Raw genomic sequence first — 27,292 nt, forward strand, 5'->3', positions numbered from 1 at the left:
CCATGTCAGAGCCCCAGGCTTTCCCAGCCAGAACCTTGACTTTGGCACGCCAAATGTGCCTAGGCTTAGCATCCAGTGTCTTGGAGCTGGGCCTCCATGTATTAAAATCTGAATTTGGTCTTAAGCTTTTTCTGCTCTGCTGCTGCAGGACATAAAGACCTTTTTGTAAGATTCAAGGAGGCCTCTGGCTCTCACACTTCAGTTTCAATGGTTTGTTAACTGCCTTTAGCTTTTCAGTGTACCTCTGTAGGGTGCCAATGCGATTTAATAACCATCAGCCCACAGTGAGCTTGTCTGCTTTTACCTTCCCCTGCAATATTTTCCCAGGTGACCAGGGTAAAAATCTTAGAGTTGGGATACCGTCTTGTGCAAAGACTATAGATGACCACATACCACATGGTATGAAGTCCTCATTGCTAGTCAGTTGTGAGTGATCCAGTCCTTAACATCTATCCTTTTAGGAAAGAAATATTGATTTTTAGTGGTGGTAAAATATATATAACAAACTTATTTTAACTGTTATGAAGTGGGCAGTTCAGTGGTGTTAAGTATATTCACATTGCTGTCTACTTTCCGAGCTCTTTATCTTACAGAACTGAAACTCTATCATTAAGTAACTGCCTCTTCCTCCTACCCACCAATCTGGCAGTTTTTGATAACCACCATTCTCTTTTTTCCTATGAGTTTGACTTTTTTAGATTTTACATATAAGTAAGATTATACAGTATTTGTCTTTCTGTGTCTATTTTCTCTCACTCAGTGTAATAATCTCAAGGTTCATCCATACAGCATGTGTCAGAATTTCATTCTTTTTAAAGGTTGATTGGCATTCCATGGTATGTATAGACCATATTTTATCTATCCTTTCATTTAACAATGAACTGTTGTTCTAAGCCCCATCTAACTGCCTGCTTTCTTGGGCTGCTCCTGGTATCAGCTCTGGGACACAGATGATGAGGTGGCATCAGGCTCTAAAACACCTGGGAAAAGAAAACAGGGAAGCAGGATTGGGCATGGGAGCCACCAGACTTCTGTGTACATCTGCCAGAGTCTGCCAGCCCGACTCAGAGCTCTGGAGCAAAGACAGCCTTTTACAAGAGGCCATACTGGGCTTAGATGCTGAGCCTTGGGACCACAACTTTGCTCAGGCATTGTCTGGGGTCTCCCTGAGAAGACCATGGCCTTGGCTCAAAAGGCAAGGTGGATCTCAAGGAGTTAACCTCTGAGGGCCCTCCCTAGCCACCATCTTTGCAGCTAGGCAGGGTCCTTTCTTAGAGGAGACCAGCCTATCTCTGTCTGCCCTAAAAAGATTAACGTTGCCAGGCCTGAACCATTAAAACTTTATTTTTGGTTATTCTTTCTAAAATTGTTGATTTTCTATTATCTTTTCTTGTTTCAATTTCCAACTTTTAAGTTCAGGGGTACATGTGTAGGATGTACAGGTTTGTTACATAGGTAAACACGTATCATGGTGGTTTGCTGCACAGATAATTTCATCACCTAGGTATCAAGCATTCATTGGCTATTCTTTCTGATGCTCTGCCTCCCCTTACCAACCCCCTGCCCACAGGCTCTGGTGTGTGTTGTTCCACTCCACGTGTCCATGTGTTCTCATCATTCAGCTCCCACTTACAAATGAAGCCATGTGGTGTTTGGTTTTCTGTTCCAGCGTTAGTTTGCTGAGAACAATGGTTTCCAGTTCCCTTTGTATCCCTGCAAAGAATATGGTCTCATTCCTTTTTATGACTGCTTAGTATTCTATGATATATATGTACCACTTTTTCTTTGTCCATTCTATCACCGATGGGCATTTGGAGCGATTCCAAATCTTTGCCATTGCGAATAGTGCTGCAGTGAACATACATGTGCATGCGTCTTTATAATAGAACAGTTTAAATTCCGTTGGTTATATACCCAGTGATGGGATTGCTGGGTCAAATGGTATTTCTGTGTCTAGGTCTTCTAGCAATCACCCACTGTCTTCCACAATGTTGAACTAATTTACACTCCCATCAACAGTGTAAAAGGGTTCCTTCTTCTCCACATCCTCGCCAGCACCCGTAAAACATTCTTAATTTTCTTAATTGCGTCAGTGAGCTACTGGGCAAATTCTTTTTTTCTGTCCACATGAAATTTATTCTATCCTCAGCCAATATTTCACCATTCTGGCATCTTAAACTGTGGTCCAGCAACCTAGATCTTGTGCAAAATCTTATCTACAGAGCCAACTTCTCACCTCCTCAACTTCTGTCTCTCTGAATCCCAGCTGTTGATGTAAAGAAGCAATGAAAGCCCTATCTGTGCCTCTAAATCCTCAATTTCTTTCTTTAAATTTTGAAACCTTTAAAAATACATTCCCGGTCAGTTCAAATAATGTTATTTGTACCCTTAAAAATAATTGAGATGCATGTAGTTGGTTCTTGAACTTTCTGTCACCTCCCATATACTCAACCCAAGAAATTTGGTCATAGCTGTCCTACAAGGGCCTCCCTCCCCCTCCCTGGGATATTGAGAGTCCCAATAACACAGCATGCCCCTTTCATCTTAAGCTATTAGGGAATTCCCTTGCATTCACCAAGAACTGGTCAGACTCTTTATCATTCCACCTTTTGTCCCTTACTTTTGAGCCTCACTTTCCTTGGACAAGTCTCATATCACTTGAAAGGCTCTAAGAATGAAACATTTCTTCATTTCCTTAATCTCTTCCTCTTGATTCCGGTTTTAATCTTTTCACCACATTTTGAACCTCCTGGATTTCTTTTGCATAGCCCCTTGCATTTTCTTCAAGTAAACCTCTAATACACAGCACGCAAAGAGACAGTTCTTGTGCCTTTCACCTGGTTCTCAGTTATAAACAATTTGTGCATTTGCAGTGAATGCCTCTCCTTGCAGACGTCCCCCACATGGTGCAGGTCACAAGGATAACCCCTGATGGCTTCCATTCCTCCTGGTTAGATTGAGAGTCCAAAGCAAGGAATACTGGCCCTCGGGACTCTGCTTTGTAACTTCCTTGTCCAGGTAGTGAGACAAACAGTCCCAGACTTTGGTAGCCCTTGCTCTCAGGGTTGCTTTTTACAGCCATGCCCATTATCCAGTATCTTTCACTATTCCCCTAGCCAGAGAGTCAGTGATTCTGCACCATTGAATCATCAGCAAAATAAATGTTTGCTTATGTTGACCGAATTGTCAATAATTAATACCACTCTGCTGTAGCTACCAGACTGCAAAACACTGAGGAACCAGAGGGATTTCAGTGATTCATTCACCTTCTCCCACATGCCAGCCTCTGCCGCAGTGTCAAATTTAATTTTTGTCTCCCTGGGCTTAGGCCAGCAAGAACAATTCTTCTAAATTGACTATCTCCACATGCAAAATGGGATCAACATTTTTTGTTCGAGTTGAACAATCAATTCTTACAAAAAAGTAAAACAATCAGTTTGACTCCTTTTCTTCCCCCTTTAATTGTTGAGCTGAATTGACTGATGAAATAGTGACAGACTGTAAGGTAATGAAAAATACCTAGTCACATAATGCAGGAAGCTCTTCTACAGGAATCCTGACGGATTCTTTATTATCCTGTGAGTCTGCAGGAAATTTGAATACTCCCAGTGATGTGGAAGGCTCTACTTCATGGAGCACTCTACTGAGTCCATTCATTAATAATTCATCTGGGTCCAATTTCTCTGGAGTTTTGTATGGAAACATTTAATGAACACACGCCTAGTTTCACCAAAAAGTGTCCCTTCAACTTAGTGTCCCAAAACAGAACCCAGGAATTATGGTTCTATATCTGTCTTGGACACTTCCTTCAGTGTTCACCATTTTGCTCTGGAGTCTTCTCTCCCATCCCACCCAATACCTCGTGCCATCCGCTCTCCCATCTCACATGCCTATGACCTTTTTTTTTTTTTTTTTTTTGAGATAGAGTCTCACTCTATTGCCCAGGCCAGAGTGTAGTGGTGTGATCTTGGCTTACTGCACCTCCCAGGTTCAAGTGATTCTCCTGACTCCACCCCCTGAGTAGCTGGGACTACAGGCACCCGCCACCACGCCTGGCTAACTTTTTTGTATTTTTAGTAGAGATGGGTTTCACCATACTGACCAGGCTGGTCTCGAACTGCTGACCTTGTGATCCACCTGCCTTAGCCTCCCAAAGTGCTGGGATTACAGGCTTGAGCCATCGCACCTGGCCAACAATGCCTATGAATTTTAAGTTGCATCTTCCAGCACCATCTCAATGTCATGCATATACGTCTTCTAGAAACCTTTCCTTGTGTTCCACATATCTAGATAAGGGTCTATTGGACACCCTCCAGAAAAGCCTTCTCTACCCTTAGAATCCTCCTGGGAGCAACACTATCTTCATGGTCTTGAAGCGAATGAGGAGTCTCTGTGACATGATGTCATCATGACACCACCATCACCAGCAACCACTGTTGATTTTTTTTTTTTACTGATTCATTAATCTACCTATTCATTCTCTGTCTTAGATTTTAAGGCAACACATATGATGCATACAATAAGAAAAAAAAATTAAAGTGGTTATTTAAAAAGCCAAAACAAAAATGTTAACAGTGGATGCTAAGGACTTTTTTTTTTTTTAACATGGGACTAAAATCTAAATAGGTAGGAGGCTAAGAAAAAGCCCATAGGACAAGGCAGTATATTTTTCCCTATAAATCATCACAAATTTCTTTCTAAGCTTTCTAGTAGGTGCTCAGTTTGATGATTAACAGGACTCGTAAAAATTAATGAGCACTTATTGCATGCCAAGTGTTTGCCAGGCATCACCTTAGGCAAAAAATGATACTTGAGTTATAGAATTCTATTTACAAAAGCCGAAGTTCCTGTTTTTAACCATATTATTGGCAAAGCTAAAAAAGAAGGATGGCAGCCTGAATGAGGGTGAAACGGGAGCCTTCAGACCCAGACCCAGCCATGAGGACCGGCAAGTGCTGCAAACTTGCTGGGGGACTTTCTGGCATATTGTACAAATAAATCTTTTGCCCACACAATTTCATTTCTTTTTTTGAGACAGAGTCTTGCTCTGTTGCCCAGGCTGGAGTGCAATGGCACCATCTCAGCTCACTGCAACCTCCATCTCCTGGGTTCAAAGGATTCTCCTGCCTCAGACTCCCGGGTAGCTGGGACTACAGGAGCACACCACCATGCCCAACTAATTTTTGTATTTTTGGTAGAGATGGGGTTTCACTATGTTGGCCAGGATGGTCTCAATCTTTTGACCTCGTGATCTGACCGCCTCAGCCTCCCAAAATGCTGGGATTACAGGCGTGAGCCACTGTGCTCTGCCCACAATTTCATTACTAAAAATGAATCTTACAGAAATGGGTAGACAAATGTATAGAAATATCATCAAATGATATTTATTGGTGTCTCATTTTTAATAGTGAAAATTGAAAGCAATCTAAGTGTCCCTCAGTTGGAGATATACATTCACGCAGGAATGAAAAATGAGGTGTGGCTCTGAGGCCTATTGCGGGGTGGGGGGTAAGGGGAGGGAGAGCATTAGGACAAGTACCTAATGCATGTGGGTCTTAAGATCTAGATAAGGCCGGGCGCGGTGGTTCATGCCTGTAATCCCAGCACTTTGGGAGGTCCAGGTGGGTGCATCACGAGGTCAAGAGATGGAGACCATCCTGGCCACCACGGTGAAACCCTGTCTCTAATAAAAATACAAAAATTTGCTGGGCCTGGTGGCACACACCTGTAGTCTCAGCTACTTAGGAGGTTGATTGAGGCAGGAGAATCGCTTGAACCCAGGAGGCGGAGGTTGCAGTGAGCCGATGTTGTGCCACTGCACTCCAGCCTGGGTGACAGAACAAGATTCCATCTCTGAAAAAAAAAACAAAACACCTAGATGACAGGTTGTTAGGTGCAGCAAACCACCATGGCACATGTACAGCTGAATGTAAAATTTTTTAAAAATGAAGTGTAGCTATGGCCACACTGACCTGGCAGACATCCATGATGGATATACTTTTTGAAATGTTGATAGATAATGTATAATGCACTAAGGTTTTTATGAAAAGACAAACTATTTTAAGAAATATCTTAAAGGATATACAGAGTTAGTAGTGACTGTTTAAAGATGATGAAATTATGTGTTTTCTTTTTTCTTTTTTTTATGAATTGGAGTCTTGCTCTGTCCCCCAGGCTGGAGTGCAGTGGCACCATCTCGGTTCACTGCAACCTCTGCCTCCTAGGTGCAAGCGATTCTCCTGCCTTAGCCTCCCGAGTAGCTGGGACTAGAGGTGTGTGCCACCACACCTGGCTAATTTTTGTATTTTTAGTAGAGACGGGGTTTCAACATGTTTGCCAGGCTGGTCTCAAACTCCTGACCTCGTGATCCGCCCTCCTTGGTCCTTTTTTCTTTGTGCTTTAAAAAATATCATCTGAATTAAATTAGAGTGCAAATCTACATGACTTCTACTATCAGAAATAAAAAGAAAACCTTGTGCATGCCTCTCAGAGAGGATAGAGCTTATCCAGTCTAATCTTATTTTATAGAGGAGGAAACCGTGACGCAGAAAGGTGGTAGTTGAGATTTTTATGGAATTTCTGAAGGTCGCTGTGATGACTGTGTTGGTGCTTGCATGGTACCAAGAGGTTCACATAGAATAGAAACCCTGGGCAATGCTCCGCAGCATTCACTCAACCACCAATTATGGCTTAACCTCGGGTTTTGTGCTTGACATGGGAGGAACACTGAGAAAACTTGGGGTGTAGTCTCTGCATCTTGCAGCTTGCTTTTTGTCTAGTAACTAACGATTGCCACAGTGAAACCTTCCCAGCAGGGGCGCTCCCACCTCTGGACTCTCTCATTAGTCACTGCCAACCCATCTGGAGGTTGGCCCCCACCCCTGAGTTGCTGTTCATGTCCAGGTGGATGCTGCAACCTTCTCCAGCCTTACCACCAACTGTAATGTATGCTGAAAAAGAGATCTCCCTTCTTTCATGCCTCTACGTCTTCAGCATCTAGAACACATTAGTGCTGATGCAGGGCCACTAATAAAACACTGGCCTGTAAAATGGAGAACCCAAAGCAAAAATCCTGTACAACATTGTGAATACAGAAGGAAAGCATTGGTGGCCCTGTGTGATGTGGTCCATTGGGGACCATGATATTGTTTATTTACATAAATATTTATTGAATGAAAATCAGTGCAATAATCCTGTAAGACAGTGGTTATCCTTCCTAGAGAGAGAGCTTGAGCAGAGAAAAGTAAAATAACTTGCACAATATAACAAATATTTCTTTTTTTTTGCCCTTTAATTTTGAGACAAGTTCTCTCTCTCTCGTCCAGTCTGGAGTGTGGTGGCATGATCATGGCTGACTGCAGCCTTGATCTCCCAAACCCAAGTGATCCTCCCACCTCAGCCTCCTGAATTGCTGGGACTACAGACACCACATTCAGCTAATTTTTAAGAAAAAATTTTGCGGAGACAGAATCTCCCTATGTTGCTCAGGCTGGTCGTGAACTCCTGAGCTCACAGTATCCTACCACTTTGGCCTCCCAAAGTGCTGGGATTACAGGGGTGAGCGCCATTCCTGGCTACAAGTATTTCTTCTCTGTTTATGTGCTAGGTGCTTCAGTTACTAACTGGCAGAGGGAGATTTTACATCCAGGCTTTCTGATTCTATGTTCTTTGTTTTTTTCTAATATTGATTTGGAAGGGAATGGAGAGACCATTCACTTCTAACTTTTCACCCAGTAAAATAGTTTCTCTGGGTGTACCCTGGTGATGAGGGGAATGCTAACTTACCTGTCAGCTCATTTTATTTCAAAAATGTACTTAGTATTCATTGACATCTTTCATCAACCATTGATTAGAAGCAATCTGGACCTAGGAGAGGATATCCAAATCACGGTTACATGGTCCAGAAGAGAGCCGTCCACCCAGCAATTCACATGGGATGTATGGGATCCTTAGAGCAGGGCCACTGGGGAGAGAAGGATCCTGGAAGTTGCAGAACAAGTAAAGGAGGGCAAAGACAGGTAACAGAGCTGTGCAGTGGCCTCAGAAGTTCAGACTCTTGGGAAAACCGTCATCTTCCTTATGGGTATGTGACCCCTTTGAAAGTCACCTTTGTTGGGCTTGGAAAAAGTGCCCCAGAAGAGATTGCTACTGGATTCACTCCACCAGGGCCCTCTGAGCCACACTTAAAATTAGATGGGGCAGTAAGAGGGCAGCTCAAGGGGATGGGTTTCTGCCTAAATTAATGCCGACCTTGTTGGAATAACTCGAGTTCCAGCATCCGCAGCTGTGGAGTCCCAAGGGAGTTGTCTGGCTACATGTGATTTTACATATCTGACAGCTAAATCAGAGATCCAAATGCCAAATCCTGCACTCAGGAACATTATGTGGATTTGTGACACTCCCAAGGGGACTTTGGATCCATAAAGCAATGAATGGATTACAATGAGGCATAAATATAGCGTTTTCATCTGTGACATACAGTCTTGCTCTATTATTTCTCACATTGTTATGTGAAGGAAATCTGTACCCACTCTCTCTCAGGTCTGTTCTCAGAAATTAAAAGGAAAAAAAAAAGAAGTATAAGCAAGAAAAAAGAAAGCCTCTTGATGCGTCAGGAAGAAACTAAGAATAAGGCATGATAATTTCACCGAGGTAATTTCACATAGGATAAACTCTGAGATCACACACATTGTCAGGAAGCAGTGATCTCAGGCCAGCTTGTCAGCTCAGTCACCAACTAGCCAGTTGGCTGGGAGCAAATCACTTCATCTCTCTGGGCCTCAGTTTCCTGATTTGTCCACTGGACTCTAATGTTTATAGGTATGTACTCTCAAGAACAGGCAAGATGATCCACTTGCCAGAAGAAAATATTAGAACTTTTTTTGCACTTTCAAAATGTATAATTATAGGCCAGGCTCGGTGGCTCACACCTGTAATCCCAACACTCTGGGAGGCTGAGGTGGGTGGATTATCAGGAGTTTGAGACCAGCCTGGCCAACGTGGTAAAAGCCCATCTCTACTAAAAATACAAAAATGAGCCAGGCATGGTGGTGGGCACCTGTAATCCAGCTACTCAGGACGCTGAGACAGGAGAATCACTTGAAACCAGCAGGCAGAGATTGCAATGAGCCAAGATCACACTATTGCACTTCAGCCTGGGAAACAGAGTGAGACTCCATCTCAAAAAAATAAATAAGTAAATAAAAAATACAGTAAAACAAAATGTCTAATTTTATAATGCCCATTTATATTAGTACACATCTATTGTCTATAAGTGAATGAATAAGTATATACCAGAAGTTGTTTGCAAAAATGCATTCCTGCCAAGAAAGCATGGGCACTAGAAGTTCGGAGGCCACTAATTTAACCCATCAAGGTCCTACTGTAGATGACGGGAAGGCTCCTTTGTATCTGATAGTCCATGATTCTGTGAATTTGAGAATTCTCTCACTTGTTTTCCTGACATCCTCCCGCTCCCCATCAGGGCTGAGTGCATCAGCTGTCCAAGGAAAAGGTTGTGTGCCCATTTGTGATGTGCCACAGATGTGTGGGCTCAGAAACCACGAGATGCAGTTAATGGACCCCTTGGCGTTGTGCCTTCCATATCAAGAGCCTTGCAAATAATTATAATACCTTTCATTTGCTTCGTACTAGAGAGCTCACCCATCAGTTTCAAAAGTAATTTCACATGTGTTTGAGAACCTCAGAACAGGTATTTTCCTGTGTAAGAGAAAAGACATAAAAAAAGGCCTAATGACTTCCCCACAGCCACCCATCTGGTATGTGACAAGGCTGCCACCCAAATTCTATTCTCCTGATAAAGACTCCAGGGCTCTTTGCACTTGCAACCAAGTGCAAATGCGCTCCCTGAATCCCAGGGGGAATTGGGTGATGTTGTGTGAGTAGAGTGTTGTAAACGCGATCCCCAGCTACTTACAAACAACGTTAGTGCTTGGGGCCCACTGTGGGAGGATCAATAGCATCATTCTTGTGTACACAAGACCCCCCATTATTCAGGGAGGCCTGGCAGAGGGAGAAAAGCAGATGCATGGGCTCCTCGTGCCACCAGCTGTCATGGCTTGCTACATGCAGTTCCTGACAAGTGCTGTTGTGACAGTCTTTCTACACAGTTGCAGGGAGCAGCCTGATGGGAACGGCAGCAAAAGGCCTTGTTTACAGAGGTGTGAGAGAACAAAGAACGCATCGATACTTAAGAGAACGTAATTTTCAGAAGGACTTTGGTCCTGCCAGGTGTGGTGGCTCTGGAGGATAGCAGGCACCACCACATCTGTGAACTGGCCACCCTGTGCCCTGCCAGGAAATGGGACTTGAGGTACAGGAGAGAAGCTTTCCCTATTGCTTGTCTTCATTCAATCATGTGATAATGACCTGCAGAAACATTTATCCTTTTTACCCTAAAGTGGCATCATGGCAGCTAAAACATGCAGTATTTCATCGCTAACCATGATGGCTCTTATGGGGTTGTAATAGAATTTAAATGTTTGTTTCCTCCTCTGGATTGCAAATCTCTTAATGGCAAATATCCTGACTTATTTACTTATATGTCCCCAGACCTTTTCCCCCAGAGTCTAACCCATAGAAAATATGCAATACTTGTCTATTTCATGAAGGAACAGTAAATATATTTACATATTGGCTGTCCCTTTGGGAAACCTCTTTTTTTTTTTTTTTTTTTTGCCCTGCATTAGCCTTAAAGTAGGACTCAATACTTATTAAAATTCATCATAGAGGATTACTTTAATGAATACTTGCCGCGATGCATCTCACCAGCAGAGGATTACTATCAGGAGATGTAAAGAATGCCTACAAGTCGATAGAGAAAGACACATAATCCAATTGAGAAATGGAGGGACCAAGGATTGAACAGGAAATTCACAAAGATGGAAACCTAGAGAGTCCATACAAATATGAAAAAAGAAAGATTTCCATATTTGTAATGGCAGAAACACAAGTTCAAGACACTGAAATGCTGTTTTACTCCTTTCAGAGTGGCAGGCATCTTAACAACCTGATTTGCTGGCGATGCTATAGAGCTGTGAACTCTCTTACCAGTGAGTGTACGTTGGTACGGTCCTATGGCACCGTCAGGTACACCCAGCAGAAATTCCACTCCTAAGATAAGTTCTAGCAGTTTTTCTCAACCATTTATGCAGAGAATTAAGCCCTAATGTCCTGGGGCATCCATTGTGTGAACTGAATTGACTTCTCACTTCTACATCTGGAATGATGTTAGTGATATACCATCCACAGGCAACTTAAAAATCCTCGTCCCAACCATCGTCTGTGCCCTATGGTTTTGAAGTTTTGCATTTATTATTTTTGGACTGTCCTTGACCATGGGTAACTAAAATCTTGGAAAGCTAAACTGCAGATAAGGGGAAATACTGTGTTATTATACATTATAGTATTAAGCCTATTATACATTTATAGAATATATAAAATAACCCATATATTAAAATAGAATATATATAACTACTTTGTTATTGAAATATTTATTCTTTATATTAATCTTTTAAAGTTTTTCTTTCCTCAAGTTTTTCTTGAGCAAATTATTTTAAACAGAGTCTGATCATTTCACTCCCCAGTTCAAAAATGTCTGCTGGTTTTTGAGTGCTGCTTGACAGAGTCTAAATTCTGAAGCCTGGTGTTCAAAGTGCTCTGCAAGCTGGGTCCAGACCAATTTAGAAGCAGCTCTTCAATCTCTCGTCTTCAAGCACTTTACATTCCATTCAGTCTGGAGTGTTTGCCATTTTCCAGACATACCCCCGTGCTTTTCCATTTCATGCTGTTGCTGATCCCATTTTCACTTCCTGAGAACTCTTTCCCTCATTCTTGCAATTTGACGTTGCGTACCGAAGCCTTAATAACATGCTTACTCTTTGACACAACAATTCTCTTACCAGAAAAATAATTCGGGTTGTGTGCAAAGATTTAGCTTAAGTATACATACTCTAGCATTGTCTTGAATGTCAAGATGTTAAAACTAACCTTAATGTCCTCAGGGGATGTTTAAATAAATCCACTTCACATGGAACACAGCACATAAAAGCACAGGCTCTGGGACTAAAAGGCAGATTACCCCAGCCAAGTCCTTGTTCTGGAACTTTCCAGCTGTGTGATCTTAGCCTTTCTGCCTGTGCCTGCATATTCTTAATCTGTAAAATGGGAATGAACTAATATTTCCTTCACAGAGTTGTCAGGGGATTTAATGTGTCAATATTTATTCAAGTACTTAGAATAGCATTTGGCATAGTGAAAATTCATTTATAATTGGCTGAGTCTGGACATTTCTCATCGGCAAACCCTTGAGATGAGGAAATGCTGCAGTCTATTTTGATGTCCTGGTTAAACCTGACATTGTACTAAGCACGAGTACGGGTTTAAGGTTGTGGGGAGGTGGTAGTTCCAATCTTTTGACTTCCCTGGGCCACAATGAAAGAAGTAGAATTGTCTTGGGTCACATGCAAAATACACTAACACAACTGCTAGCTGATGTGCTAAACATAAATCACACACAAAAAAATCTCATGTTTTAAGAAAGTTTACAAATTTTGGGGGGCTGCATTCAAAGCTGTTCTAGGCTGCATGCAGCCTGCAAGAGTGGGTTGGACAAGCTCGGTTTGAGATAAATGTGTGGATGCAAGAATCACCACTATTCTAGCTGAGTGCTTTATAATTTGGGGTTTTAAGTACTGAATCCGAACTTGAATAATTTGTAGCAGGTGGCAGGAGAGTGAAGGAGAAGAAACCCAGGGTTGGAAAGTGAGTTTTATGAGGCAAGTATAAAGAAACTAGATTGTTCTAGAAAGCCATGTCGTTCTAGAAGGAGCGTAGAGTCATAGATTATTAGAAGCACTTGAGTTCTGGAGTTACAGCAAGCCACTCTAAACACCACTACTACCCGGGGGGGCCTTAGGCCAATTTCTTCCACCTCCAGCCTAGGGTTTCTCTTCTGTTGAAGAAGTATAATAAGATCCACCCTTATGAGCTTATTGTAAGGGTTAGACATAGTAAGTAGTTCATGGTCCTATGTTCCAGGCACTGGCCTAAGCTCTTTTCATATTATCTCACTTAATTCTCACAACAGTCCGTGGGTGCTATTGTGGGTTGAATTGTGTCTTCTGAAAAGATCATGTTGAAGTCCTAATCCCAGGTACCTGCAAATGGAACCTTATTTGGAAACAAGATCTTTGCAAAGGTAATTAGACTAAAATGAGGTCCTACTAGGTTATGATAGGTGCTAAATTCAATATGCCTGGTGTCTTGTAAGAGGAGAAGATACAGACACAGGGCAGACATCATATGGTGATGCAGTTTATAAGCCAAATAACACCAAGGCTTGACGCCACTGTCAGAAGCTAGAAGTGGAAAGGAATGAGTCTCTCCCGGGGCCTTCAGAGAGAGCATGTCCCTGCCAACACCTTGCTGTGAAACTTCTGGCCTCCAGGACTGTGAGAGGCTACATTCCTGTTGTTTGAGCTGCCCAGATTTGTGGTGACTTGTTACGGTTGCTCTAAAAAACAAATGCAGATACCATTAGTTCCCCTATTTTACGGATGGAAAAACTGAGACAAACAATAGGCAAGTAGCCTACTGAAGTTCTCACGTAACTACTAAGCTAGCCAGGATTTAAAAGCAGGGCACACTATAGGGTCTGTGCTCCTAATTATTAGCTGCTATTCTGTTGGGTTCTGGGTAATTTCATCATTTTCCTGGGGAACACAACATTTTTATTTTCAGCTCTTAAATGTTGATATACTTCACCGTCCACCATCCCCAAGAGGCATTATTCTGTGGAAGGAGAGTGATCTTGTCACATGGTTATGTGAAGTCCTGTCCTCATTAGCCCGGCTGAGTCTATGTTCAAATCATGCAACTTTGATGATATTCACACAGCCAAGCTTCCAAGCCCAGCTGGGTCATAGCAGGCTGATGATAGAGTGACTCTTCCTCCATGGCTCTGGGGTAGAATCCACACATGGCTTGTTCAGATGATATCAGAGAGAGGCCTAACTCCTAAGACTGGATGTGCTTCTCCTAATAATTATATCACAGCAACTGCGGTTAGAGCAAGCTGCTATAGGCAGAATATTTTACAGTGACTGTTAGAGGGCCCTACTGACTTAGAGAACAAACAGGAGGATAAGTGAAATATGAATTACTCCCAAATTCCGTTTCATCCAAAAGCTTTACCTTCCTCTTCCATCAAAATGATTTTCTCAACTGCAGCCATTAGAAAGATTTTCAGATTTCAGCTTCATATTTATTTACTTCTCTCTCTCTCTCGATACTCAGGAAAATGCATGCCCGAGAGAAGAGAATAGATGAGCAGAGGCAATCCAAAACTGGATTTCCAGTCTAGAATCTCCTAGGCTTTTCTTAATCAGTTAAACCTTAAAAGACACAAAGCCTTACTAGGCAGCCACCATCTACTTTTCTGGTTCTTTTGGCCCTGTAATCTGCAGCTTTACCAAGTCTCCCACCCCCACCTCACCCCCAACCTGATTCCCTAGAGAATGTGCTCTGGCTCCTGGCTTTTAGATGCAGGGGAAAGAGAAACTTATTCATTGCCCTCTGCAGACACCAGGCTGCAGTAAGTTGTTATTCAAGTTGATAAGGCTTCCATCCCTGGGGAAAAACTCCATCTTGGCAACCATGACCCTGACTCAAGGTGTAAGCTGAACCCAGGCACACCTGTACATCTGACAGATGAGCCAAGCTCTGGAAAGCCTCTGCTGACAAGCTTATCAGAGTGCAGACACCTGCAGAGGGGCCCACACCTTTCTACATGAGGGCTACGAAAGCAGCCTTGATTCATCAGGGCTGTGTACTCAGTGGAAGAGAGACTGCTTGGAGAATCACAAAGGGGTTAGATTATGCCAAGCCCAAACATCATGCTTGGAAGGAAACACAGCCATCCATTCATATCACGGCTCTGTTTGATGGAATTCGTTACATACCCGTCACTGGTTTTTGTTCCAGATAAAATCCTATCTTTGTCTTGGGGAGATAAGGGTGAGGACAAAGACAATTTAGATTGATTAAGCCTACTATGTTGCCTGGCACAAGAGGAGGTGTTTTATATTTAGCATCCTGTTTAATCTTCCCAAGAACCCATGTGATGAAAGTGCTGTTATCCTGATTTTACAGAGAAGAAAACTAAGCCTTAGAGAGCTCAAGTCACTTTGCGAGATTGCACATCTAATTAGCGGCCAGGCAGGATCTGAAAGGGTTCTCCCAGGGTTTTATGTCCACTAGCAGCTGTTCCCAAGCAAATGAACTCAGGAAACCCACGGACCAGGGGTTTGGGGACAATTAATTATGCTTGCGGTCCTTCATGAGTGGGGCTCACGTTGCTATGTGCTGGCCGTAGGGGGGAAGGTCGACCTGAGGCATGACCCTGTTACCCAGAACTCCAGGCAGATGGTGCAGAATGGCCTGGAATGACTCAAGTCAACGCTGCATTCGGTCCCTGTGCTCGCCTGAATGAGAGGCAAATGGTCCCAACGTATCAATTTAAAGGCACATCAATGTATACTCTAAAATAGTCATCCTTAACTGGGGGAAATTTCGGCATCCAGGAGACATTTGGCAACGTCTAGAGACATTTCTGATGGTCACAACTGGGAGGGAATGGGGTGCTACCAGCATCTAGCAGAAAGAGGTCAAGGATGCTGCTAAGCATCTTACAACGCACAGAAAAACCCCTACGTAAGAGAATCATCTGCTGCAAAACGTCAGTAGTGTCAAGGCCGAGACACCCTGCTTTGAAATGCTATCCCACCATATATGTGAAGTTCTTAGCACAGTGACTGGTGCACAGTGATCAACAAATCTCCATCTGCTTATTCATTATCGATCACCAGTTTACAAGCACTCGTATGTGAAAGCTGAGTTGATGATTTTTGGTTGGTGTTCCCTGGGGTCTTCGCTGGGGAAAGCAAGGAAGAACAGGATGCCTTCCTCCCCTTGGTGACTGCGCAAATCACCCACTGACACCAGCTCTCATCAATGTGTCAAGCTCCTTATGAATCCATTCTTGCGCTGAAGATTTTGGCTTTTATTTTTTAAGTAGAGGAGGCAAGGTGTGTGGCTAGCAGTGGGTGGCATGTACTTATCTCTGAAAAGATGTTTATTGAGTGTAAACTCTAAGACGTTGGCAGGGGGGATGGCTCCAGAGTTACATCTTACAGCGCACAGCTGCCCAGGGAAAGAGCTCAGTCACTGGAGTCAGATCGGCTTCTCAGAGCCGCCATGTCCTAAGGTGTAAAACAAGAGCCATAATTCTTACTTTCAAGGGTTGGCATGAGAATTAATTGAGGTAATGAATGTAAAGTGCTTAACACAGCAGGTGGCATAATGAACACTTGCCTGGTACCTATCATCAGGAAAAGAGTAGCACAGGCTGGCCTCAGAGGATTGGCTCTGGGACAGCTTATTCACTAAAATAGTGACCCCAGTGCTTTCCGATGGGCTTTGTTCACCTTCTCCCCGTTACAGATTATCCAGGCAATACTTAGAGTACCTGAAGGAGTGAGTGAGAGGATGTTGGCCATGACCGTGTTCTCCTGCTCCCTGCCAGGGAGGCAGCTGTGGTGCAGGAGCTGATACGTGACTCTCAGTTCCACCCACACTCTAGCTGTGCGATGCTGGGTGAGTCACTTATGCTGTTTGAACCAGGATTTCCGTCCCTCTACAATGGATTAAATCTGCTGCTTCACAGTAGCCATGTGAGGATTAGGTGGTGATGATGATGATTATAATGATGGTGACAATGGTAAATAACCAAGAGGAAAAAAGTAACTGGGTATAGCAGGAACTTGATGAAAGCTAACTTGTTGTTGTTTGTTTTTCTGTAAGAATCAATTCCTCATGCAAGTTAGGAGCCACTTTGATGGTTCTACTTCACTTGACTACACATTTCTCCCATGCCGTGGGCATGGTCCTGCACAGCTAGGCCAGCCACGTCTCCTCTCTCTATGTCCATGCTCATTCCCACCTCTCTGTCTCTGCCAGGCATGATGGGCTCAGAGGTGCCTGCCTTTTCTTTCATTCTAAAACCTCTCCCTCTTTTATAGCATGGCTCTGGCTTCATCTTTCCTGCTCACCCCATCCTCCCTCGTCGCTTTGATTACTGTCCCTTGAGCACCAGAGGACAACCGCTATGCCAAGTGGAACATCCCTTCCTCACGTGGCTGCCACTGAGGGCCACGGTGAAGATCGTACAGGCTTCCTGCTTTGTTTAGAATGTTTGTACTTAGGGATATCTATTCAACAGAGACAGTTGGTGTTCTTTCCTTACCTACTGTATCCATTAAGTACTCTGTGCCCAGATTTCAACTAAGTTTTCTTGCTATAAAATACTAACAGAAGAATTCAGTTATGCCCACGTGGTGCTTCCCTCCTTCAACCTCAGAAACGATGTGATATTTGACTTTGTATCTCCAGTCTTGAACAGAGAATCAGAAATATGGTAGATACTTAAACATTGATGAATGAAGGAACCAATGCGTGGTTTTGTGGTAAGAGATTTTCTTCTCCTCTGCATGAACACATTCTGCATCTTATGAAGGTCAATTAAGATGGCTGAAGATACAGACAGGTGCACAGTCAGGCTTCTTCACAACGTTCCTGGGATTATTCTCGAACCTACAGGACTCTCAGCAGGATCCTGGATATGGGCACATCCTTGCTATTTTCACAGAAGGTGGAGAACTGGACCCTATTTTCCTTTCCTTATCCTGCTCTCTTGCTCTTCCCTGGGCAGAGAGAGGTGCCAGGAATTCTATAGGTGCATTTTTTTATATCACGCAACTTACCTTCTATTACCAAAATAAATGTCCCACATGCTTGTGACCCTCGAGGGACTTGTTCTGGTTGCCATGCCTGTACATTTTAGTCCTTCGTCATACTCGGTATAGAACTTCATGCCTCATTCTGTGGTCTTTCTGCTGGTATTGTTTATTGGCTGTTTGTTTTGCCTTGTTTTTTTGTCTTGTTTTTAAGGACGTTCTTTCTGATTGGGCAAACCTTCTCAGAAGGCATGCACTGAGCTTCCCACTGTCTCCATCAGAGCTGAACATGGGCCTAGCACACAGCAGGTGCTCAGGAAAGGGCTGAATCCAGTGGAATCAAACAAAACCCTATCTTTCTAATTCATCTTCCTTCAAGCTTCTGCGATGCCCAAGTCCAGGATGTAGCGACATAATCCTGAGTGTAGATTTTCAAAAGGGGGAAATCAGGAGAATGGCAAGGTAGACAAAGATAGCAGGCACAAGATGAAAACACAGAGACTGACTCCCACCCCACCTGGCCCTCAGCTCCTGATGAAAAGAAACCAAAGGCCTCGGATTCACTTCAATTGCTCTCTGGACCTGAAATGACTCCCTCCCCCAGGCCTGTAGGAAAATTCAATTAAAGGGTCCATCTGCGAGGCAGCAGCTGAAGGGGAATGACAGTGGGGAGGCCCACATTTTCATAAAAAAGAGTCCTTCTCCTCCTAGCCCGCCCCCTCCTCTATGCACCCTCCCCTGCTTGCTTATTAGGACCAACCCTTACCTCTAAACTGCAATTCTCTCCAATTAGGCGGGCTCAGAGGAGCAGCTTTCATCTGCTCTTTTCATATGCGTGCTCGGGAAAGACTGGGTACATCCCACACACACGAGGCTTGCTGGGAAAGAGCGAGAAAACCCGCAAAAATAGCCCACAGAAGCTGGGAGCTAGAAGCCCCCTCGCCCAGTTAGCCCCCTGCCTCAGCAGGCTTAGTGGCCGTGCACTCCTGTGCATGAGTTCTGCAGGCCATCCAAACCAAAAGGCAAGACACTAATATTAATACCACTAATAATAAAAATCATGACCAGGTAAGCTTTCTGGGCTTCAGTGAGAAACAAAGAGAAAGGCAGAAGGGAGGGTTAAGTGGGATGATATCCAAAACAAGTCTTCACCCTCCTGAGCCTTTTTACTCTCAGGGTTTCCTCCCTGCATTCATGTTTGTTTTGGACTATCAGAGCCGGGCCATGCTGCTGGCCGCAAGGATGGGGGTGGGGGGGCTCTGGCCAAGGGGCAGGTAAGAAATCCACCACCCTGTGACTCACTGTCATCTGCCAGAGTTGGCTGAGGCTATTTTAAACATAAAGGATGGCCCTTCCAGGGAGCGAGTGCCTCTTCCTTCTGTCCACATTCCCTTCAAACCCATCAGTGTTTGTGACAGTGTCTGCGGGTCAGGACTTGAAGCACAGTCTCCACAAAGGATTCCCAATCCTGTGCCCCAGAATGTCCTACTGTGCCCTCTGAGGACTTCTTGTCTACCTTGGCAACTTCTCAGGCCTCCTTCCCACTTCCTTCTGCTCCCTTTTGATGATCTGTATTGAGAGAATGTAGGTAAGAGGGCAGCTACCGTCTTCCTTTGTACCTTGAGCTGGAGGAGGTGGAATCTTTGGCACATGAGAGTTGACTTCACATAGGTCCCCATGTGAGGCTGGGCACTGGGACTGTCGCACATATTTGTTCAGGCTTTGTTGCCCTAACAAAGCACCATGGCCTGGGGGGACGTCAGCAAAAGAAATCTACTTTCTCATTGTTCTGGAGGCTGACGTCCCAGATCAGGTGTCCACAGGCTTGGTTTCTCCCGAGGCCTCTCTGTTTGGCTTGTAGGAGGCATCTTCTCCCTTTGTCCTTGTGTGGTCTTCCCTCTGTGTGTGGCTGTTTCTCTTCTCCTCTTCTTATAAGGACGTCTGTCATCTTGTATTAGGGCTCATTCCAAAGACCCCACTTTAACTTAATTATATCTTTAAAGAACTTATCTCCAAATAAGAACACATTCTGAGATACTGAGGCTTATGACTTCAACGCATGAATTTTTAGAGGGTTGTAGGGGAGACACAATTCAGTCATAACAGGATTCCTTTGTTGTTCTGCCTGAAAAATGACCTGTTATTCACCAATTTAATCACAGGGCTTCAGAAGTTTTGGGGCTTCAAGGAGACATCAACTTTACAAAGGACTGGAGCCTTCTAAGGAAATATCTTCACTTGGTATTAGTGTGCTCCCAATTATAAAATAGAATTGCAACGCTACTTATATAATTATTATATAAAGTGAGATAGAGAGGATGCTATTACATGAATTCTATTAGTTTAATCAAGACAGAGTCCAGCACGTCTTTTTGTAACCCTGAAGCAGCTAATGCACCTCACGGAGACATACAAATGGAGCGGACTCACCTCCCTTTCCAGGTTCAAATCCTTCCAGGTCCCATCAACCCCTCGAGACCCCTCATCATTCTTCCAATGTGGCCTTGCTCCGCCTTCCTTTCTCTGAGCCTTTGCACAGGTTGTTACTTTTTCTTGAAATGTTCTTTGCCTTCTTAAAACTGCAGAGCATCACGGAAGGAAAAGGGAGGCTAGATCAGTCATGAACAGTCTCTGGCTTCCGTTCTGAGAAGTCTGCTATCCTCTCAATTAGACGTTAGACTGGAGAGTCTTAAACCCTTTCATTCTTCAAAGACTATCAATGTCACAGGGTTCCAGGGAATGCCCAGCCCACATTTCTCTCTTTTAAGTGAGGGGCTTACGCAGATAGGCTTTTGATGGCCGTGAGCTCCAGCATCCTGGTCACCCTTCTCTTTCAACAGCTTGGGCCACACCCTGAACCTGACTCCCTGGGTGAGCGGGGGTGGTGGAATGGCTAAGGACTTGGGCTCACTTTCAGATTGCCTGGGTTCAAACCTGATTCTGCCCTTGTTAACTGTATGATCATATTCATTTTCTTAATATCCCCTGACCTCAGTGACTTGTCTATAAACTGGGAACAGTGAGAACCTACTTCTCATAAGGACCTAGAATAGGGGTTGGATGGAAGCATATGAACTATGAGTTCTCAGTGGTGGTGATGTGTGCTCTTAGGTCTCAAATGACTTCAAGGCCTTTTGAACTGTAACAAATCATAATTTGGAATGCTTGGGACAACCTCCAGAAAGAAGCAAGAATCAAGGCTCTCTGATTACTTATTTGATTCATTTGTCTTCAAGCAAGGCCAATTGGAAAACCCCTTTCTCAGACGTGAGCAGACAACTAACTCCTGCTCTTCCTTTCCACATACCCAAAGTCCCGTGGGTAGCAGGGGTCCTAGCTGAGCTCTCCTAACACTTAGTTTGAAGATTTGCTGAACCGGTCAGTGGAGAGTCCTTTGGAAATACGTTTGCATGACTGATATACTTAGCAGCTTTTGGTGGGGGAAGGAGGGATGAGTGAGGAGGGAGGGGTTTTTGTGTGGTTGTCTGGGTTGTATGGGACAAGGAGGACAGGAGAGAAGTGTTACATCTGTCTCTCACCACGATGCTTGGACTAGTTTGGTAACTTAGTGAGGAGAGGAAATAGAAGCTGAAGAAGCTGTTTTCATGCAGAACTTTAAGCTTTGGGCTTGAAAACAGCCAGAATTTGGAAAGGAAACCCTTCTCACCACTTTGGCGTAGACCCCAACATTGATCTGGCTGCTCAAAGATGACCAGCTATGGGGCTGTGAGGACACTGAGGTCTTGGTAAGGACATTGGTATTTGGTGATGGCCACAGCTGTGGTAAGGGCAGGGATGACCCTACAAGAGGCTCTGCGAATGAGGCAAAGTCAAGCAGATCCTAGAAGGCCACCCGCACAGACAGACTGGTTCTTACAAGAAGTCATACTGGATAATAACTCAGTCAAGTCTAGCATTCCTGCTTAAACAGATCAGAGTTCTCCTTTAGCAAAACTTACCACAGCATTTTTTTGGACCCAGAAGCTTTGGAATCCTTAGCTATGCATGAGGTGCATGTATTACTGGTAAATAATGTTCTGGCCCCAACCCCCACACTAGGGATATGTCCAGGATATGACGCCTACTGTGACTGAGGGTCTGGACTAGGAGGAAGGACGTGCTGGCTGCTTACTTCCCTGCCCCAAGCACTGGGATTCACCAGTGCTCCTCTCTCTGCTGTGACTGTGACTCTGAATTTAGTGTTATTGCCCTGTTCTTTGCTGATCTTCCCTTGCCCTCCTCAATAAGTAGCACAGGCTGTATCAAAGGCAAGGACAAGGGCCTCTCACTGCCACTTAGGATCAGCATTGTAGCCGATCATGAATGAGCGGTGGAGCTCCCATTCATTTACCTCCAGCATTTAGGGTTATCTGCAAAACTGCGTTGAAATGCACTGAGTAATGAAAATATACCAATAAATCCAAAACATGCTTGGCCTGTGGTTTTGTAAACACAGGTTCAATCTCCATCTACCAATTTCACTCTTGACTTTCACATTGTTCATTTTAGGAAGCCCGTGGTGAGCAGCTGCGGGATGCCAGGAACCATGATCAGTTGGGTTCATTAATAAACAGTTTCTTTTAGTGGCTTTAAAACAAAAAATTTTTAAAAGCTACATCGGAGACTAGAACAGATTATGAGACAATGTGGGGAGAAAGTGAAGAGATCATTGTTGCATGTATGAAATAGCATGTATAATGACATGTGCGGAATTATAGAGATGAATGAAACTGAAAAATGATATGATTGGCATGATGTTAAATGATGTTTGTTGTTATAGTGTTAGACTAAATTATTTTTTGCTTTGGCATTCTAAATGTTCAGTATACTTAGCAGTGCCATTAATTATATTGAAGGATACAAATCATAAAAAGATACTCATCTGGTAAATTATTAACAGTATGGCTTGGCAACTGTAAGTATGTTAAACTTCAAAAAAAAAAAACTACAAAATCTATTCTGTTGGTTGCATTCATGGGAAACCAGAGTCTGCTAGAACTGTGTTTGTTTTTGTTTATGGCTCATTTCTTCTTTTTCAAGCATATCACCTGCTAGTCTTCAAAAAAACATCTCACTCCCTGGAAGAACCCTAGTCTTGGAACAACCCTTAATCATCCTGCCTTCATATCCAATTTTAGTTCCATATTTTAGAAAATAATTTGTCCCCTCTTTCCTGGGGATAGCATGGATTTGGGGATTATGAAGTCCCAAACTGCATCCTCAGTTCTCATTTCCCTGGGCAAATTCTGGCTTGCACTTACACTATTCCAATTGTGTTTTATAAATCAGGCATGTCCAGGGCCTTGGCCTTCCCTCATTTATTGTGTACCATCCGTCTCTCCAGATCATATAAACCTCCCCTCTGAGTATGCCAACAGAGTGGTGCATGGTATCTACCCCTTTGGACCTATTCAACATCTGGCATCTCTGCCACTCATTTAGAAATTAAAGTTTACTGCCTAGCCTCCATAGTGATATTCAGAACATTTAATAACCTATACTTGATGGTCACTGGCCAATCAGAACGGACAGGGCCATGATAGACAGGGTTGTGGGGGTTGCCTGCAGTGGAAAGCTTCAGTGCTTCAGTTGCGGATCCTGCGAGAGTCTGCGGGAGCTCTGGAACCTGGAGGAGGAGCCAGGAGCACCAGTGCAAGGGCTCGGGCATTAATAGGGAAGTATTTCAACAACTTTATAACCAGTATGACAACAACTGTTTAAACCAATTTAAGCTCTATTGATGTCATTTTCTTGTAGGCATCCGATCTCTCTTCCCATCTAGACTGAAAATCCGTTGAGGTCTAGAAGTCTTAAACTTCTTAGTCCTGTGGAACTTAGCCAAGAGTCATCCTTCAAGTAAGAGTTGTGATTCTGTGCCATGTGATCAGAGATGCCAGACTGGGGACACTTCCTGCTCAGAGGTGTTGAGTACAGAGGGGTTGAGTATTGGTGTTGAGTACGTAAAATTGAGCCTTCCTGTACTCAACATCAATAAGAATTAATTTCTTACGCCCTTTGAGATCTGGTCCTTGTGCAACCAACCACCTGACTTGCTTCCATTTTCAGAATACCTGGAGTGTGGAAAATCTGGAAAGATGCTTCTTTAATGCAGATTAGCACTTGCGAGCATTTTACAAGTAGCTGCTACCTTCTTTCCCAACTTAAATGGAGGCGGTAGTAGTAAGGTGTAGAAGAGAGAGAGTGTGTGCATAATATAAACTTGGCATGCAATGTTGAGACCAAGAACTTGCCCTTGGCCAGGCACGGTGGCTCACGCCTGTAATCCCAGCACTTTGGGAGGCTGAGGTGGGCAGATCACAAGGTCAAGAGATTGAGACCATCCAGGCCAATATGGTGAAACTTTGTCTCTACTAAAAATACAAAAAGTTAGCTGGGCGTGGTGGTGCACACCTGTACTCCCAGCTACTTGGGAGGCTGAGGCAGGAGAATCACTTGAACCCAGAAGGCAGAGGTTGCAGTGAGCCGGGATCGTGACACTGCACTCCAGACTGGCAACAGAGTGAGACTCCATCTCAAAAAATAAACAAATGAATAAGAAAAAAAAAAAGAACTCTCCCTTTACATAATGTGACATGGTGTGGAGGTAATTGACAAAGTATTATTAGTACCGTCTTCAGGGATATTATGGGCTTTTGTGGAGCTGGCCAGAGAATTTGGCCACTATGTATAGCATGGCTTTCTTAATTGTCTTGTCTGTAAAAGGAAGATATTATACTATGTTTTATTTATCTATTGATGTTACATACAGCCTCAAAATAAATGGCTTATACCAACAAGTATTTATTTGCTCACAGTTCTGCAATTAAGCTGGGATTAGCTGAGTGGTTCTTCTGCTGGTCTTACCAGTGCTCACTTATTCCGAGGCAGCCTTTTAGCAGCTCACCTAGAGTTGGGTAGTCCAAGGTGTCTCCACTCACCTGTCTGGTGATTAGCCTGGGTTGCCAGCCAGGATGCTCTGTTTCTTGAAGGATACTGAGTTTCTGACTAGTGCAGCTATGTTCCAAAATAAGGAAGACCCAAAGCAAAAGCATTTATCCAGCCTTTCCTGGCATTACATTTTGCTGCCATCCTGGTGGCCAAAGCAAGTCTCATGGCTGAGTCCATACTCAGTGGGAAAGGAGACCACACAGGATGTACTTCACGGAGGCCGTGAATGTAACAATCAACCACAAACCACATGATCTCTAAGGTCCTTGCAACTCTAACCTGCTGTTTTTCTGGGAACTTTCACATCTCATTTTTGGATATCAAGTTAGGTACACAGCCCAGAGCACAAGCAGCCTGCAGGTTTCCACTATCACTGAGACAACAAAGTAGAGAACGGGACGATGTTTTCCCTTGTGACACACAGCACTTTCATAGATATTGACACTTGAAAAAAAATGTTTTCACCCTTTAACATTGGACTGTGCATTCATTTTAGTCAGATGTGATTTATAAAAAACTGTAATAGGAAGAGAGGAGTTTGAGAATGAAATCTGAACCTTCTTCCACAGTCTTGAAGCTTGACTCTGACTAAAGAATACATGCACGTGGCATTTACATGGTGCGTATGTAAGAAATGTTTGCTTATTGATCTCTACCCAAAGTGTATTAATAAAATAATAGACTGCATCTCCTCATTTGTGACAGCAAACTAAACTCATCAATATGCTTGTCCTCTGCAATGGACTAAATGTGTCCCCCAAAATTTGTATCTTGAAGGGTCACCTCCAAGGCAATGATATCAGGAGGTGGAACCTTTGGAAATGATTGGCCTTCATGATGGGATTCATTCCATTATAGAAAAGGCTCCAGGTAGCCTTTTTGTTCTTTTTACTATGTGAAGATACAATAAGAAGCCAGCAGCCTGAAACGCAGAAGAGGGCCCTCACCAGACCCTGACCATCTTGGACTGCCAGGCTCCAGAACAGTGAGGAAGAAATTTCTCTTGTTTACAAGCCACCCATTTTACGGTACAGAAGCTAGAACTGTCTAAGATATCCTCTCTCTCCCCCAGTCTCATTGAAAGGATAAGAAATATGTTTCAGAAGAATAAAGTTATATAAGCATTGTGACACAGGAAAGGGTGTATTTAAAAAAGAAAATAGAATGGATTAGATTAGGATTTCTCTAACTTGGCTTTACTGAGACGTTGGACTGGTTAATTATTCGTCGCAGAGGCTGTCCAAAGCATTATAGGATGTCTGTCAGCATGCCTGGCCTCTGCCCACAAAATACTGGTGACACTCCCCTGAAACTGTGACAACCAAAAATGTCTGCAAGCATTGTGAGATGCCTCCAGCTGAGACCCACTTGATTTGATGGACTTAGAGAATTGAAATCCAAACCCATGCAGGAGGAGGCTGCTACAGAGGTGGAAGCCTTTCAGAAACTCCCATGTCACCAAAACCTAGAGCCGGAGTGAAGGAGATATACAAGGCGAGCAGCAGAAGGGCTGCAAAACAGCTGGGACCTACAACCTTCTCCCTGCTGGCCCAAGGGGACTGGCTAGCTTCAAGGTGTTTTTCCCCAAACCAGAGCTCCTAGACTACTGTTGCAAGTGAAGGATCTGGGGGCTGGGGCCTTTACTTTAGATATTGAGGCTAGAGAGAGAAGCAGAGCCTGAAATGTCTGCAACAGCAGGGATGGAAGGAAAATCCCCTAAATGCAGCTCCTCTCAGAAGTAACACAAAAGCTCCTAGAACAAAGCCCTTCCTTCCTTGGAACTGATGAGGCCTCCAGCCTTTGTACTGGCTCCCTATCATGCACTTCTCACTTCCATAAAGCCCTCCAATTCTGAGGAAAGGTTTATGGAAGAAAGGAGTAAATAATTGCAGAAGAAATGCAACCCAACTATGGATACTGTTGAATTTATCAGTTTGTTTGTAAATGATATGATCAACAAAGGATGATCAGGTATTTACTGAAATCTATAGGCATGAAAGAGAAGAAAGAGAAACAAAAATCAGTAACTAATGAGATTTTTCATCTAATTGATAATAAGGTTAATGCAAATTTAAACACAGGGAAATGCCAATTAAACTATGCCTATTAGAAAGTCAAGGGCCGGGCATGGTGGCTCATGCCTATAATCCCAGCACTTTGGGAGGCTGAGGCAGGTGGATCACGAGGTCAAGAGATGGAGACCATCCTGGTCAACAAGGTGAAACCCTGTCTCTACTAAAAATACAAAAATTAGCTGGGCATGGTGCTGCACGCCTGTAGTCCCAGCTACTCAGGAGGCTGAGGCAGAGAATTGCTTGAACCCAGAAGGCGGAGGTTGCAGTGAGCCGAAATCGTGCCATTGCACTCCAGACTGGGTAACAACAGCGAAACTCCGTCTCAAAAAAAAAAGAAAGTAAAAAAAAAAAAATCTGGTAACATCCAGTGTTGGTAAAGCTGTGAGGAAATGGGATGATTTTGGCTATACCCATTAGATTAAAAATGCACAAACTCTTTGACCCAGAAACTTTTCT

General features: G+C 43.6%; 1 protein-coding gene across 11 annotated transcripts in view; it reads left to right on the forward strand.

The window, feature by feature from the left end:
• The window catches only part of LOC128931702 (uncharacterized), a 664,375-nt gene that overhangs the window by 504,776 nt on the left and 132,307 nt on the right, over positions 1-27,292 (forward strand). The gene's annotated exons all lie outside the window — the stretch shown is intronic.

This window comes from Callithrix jacchus, chromosome 4 (assembly GCF_049354715.1).
Source record: "Callithrix jacchus isolate 240 chromosome 4, calJac240_pri, whole genome shotgun sequence".
Taxonomy (NCBI): domain Eukaryota; kingdom Metazoa; phylum Chordata; class Mammalia; order Primates; family Cebidae; genus Callithrix; species Callithrix jacchus.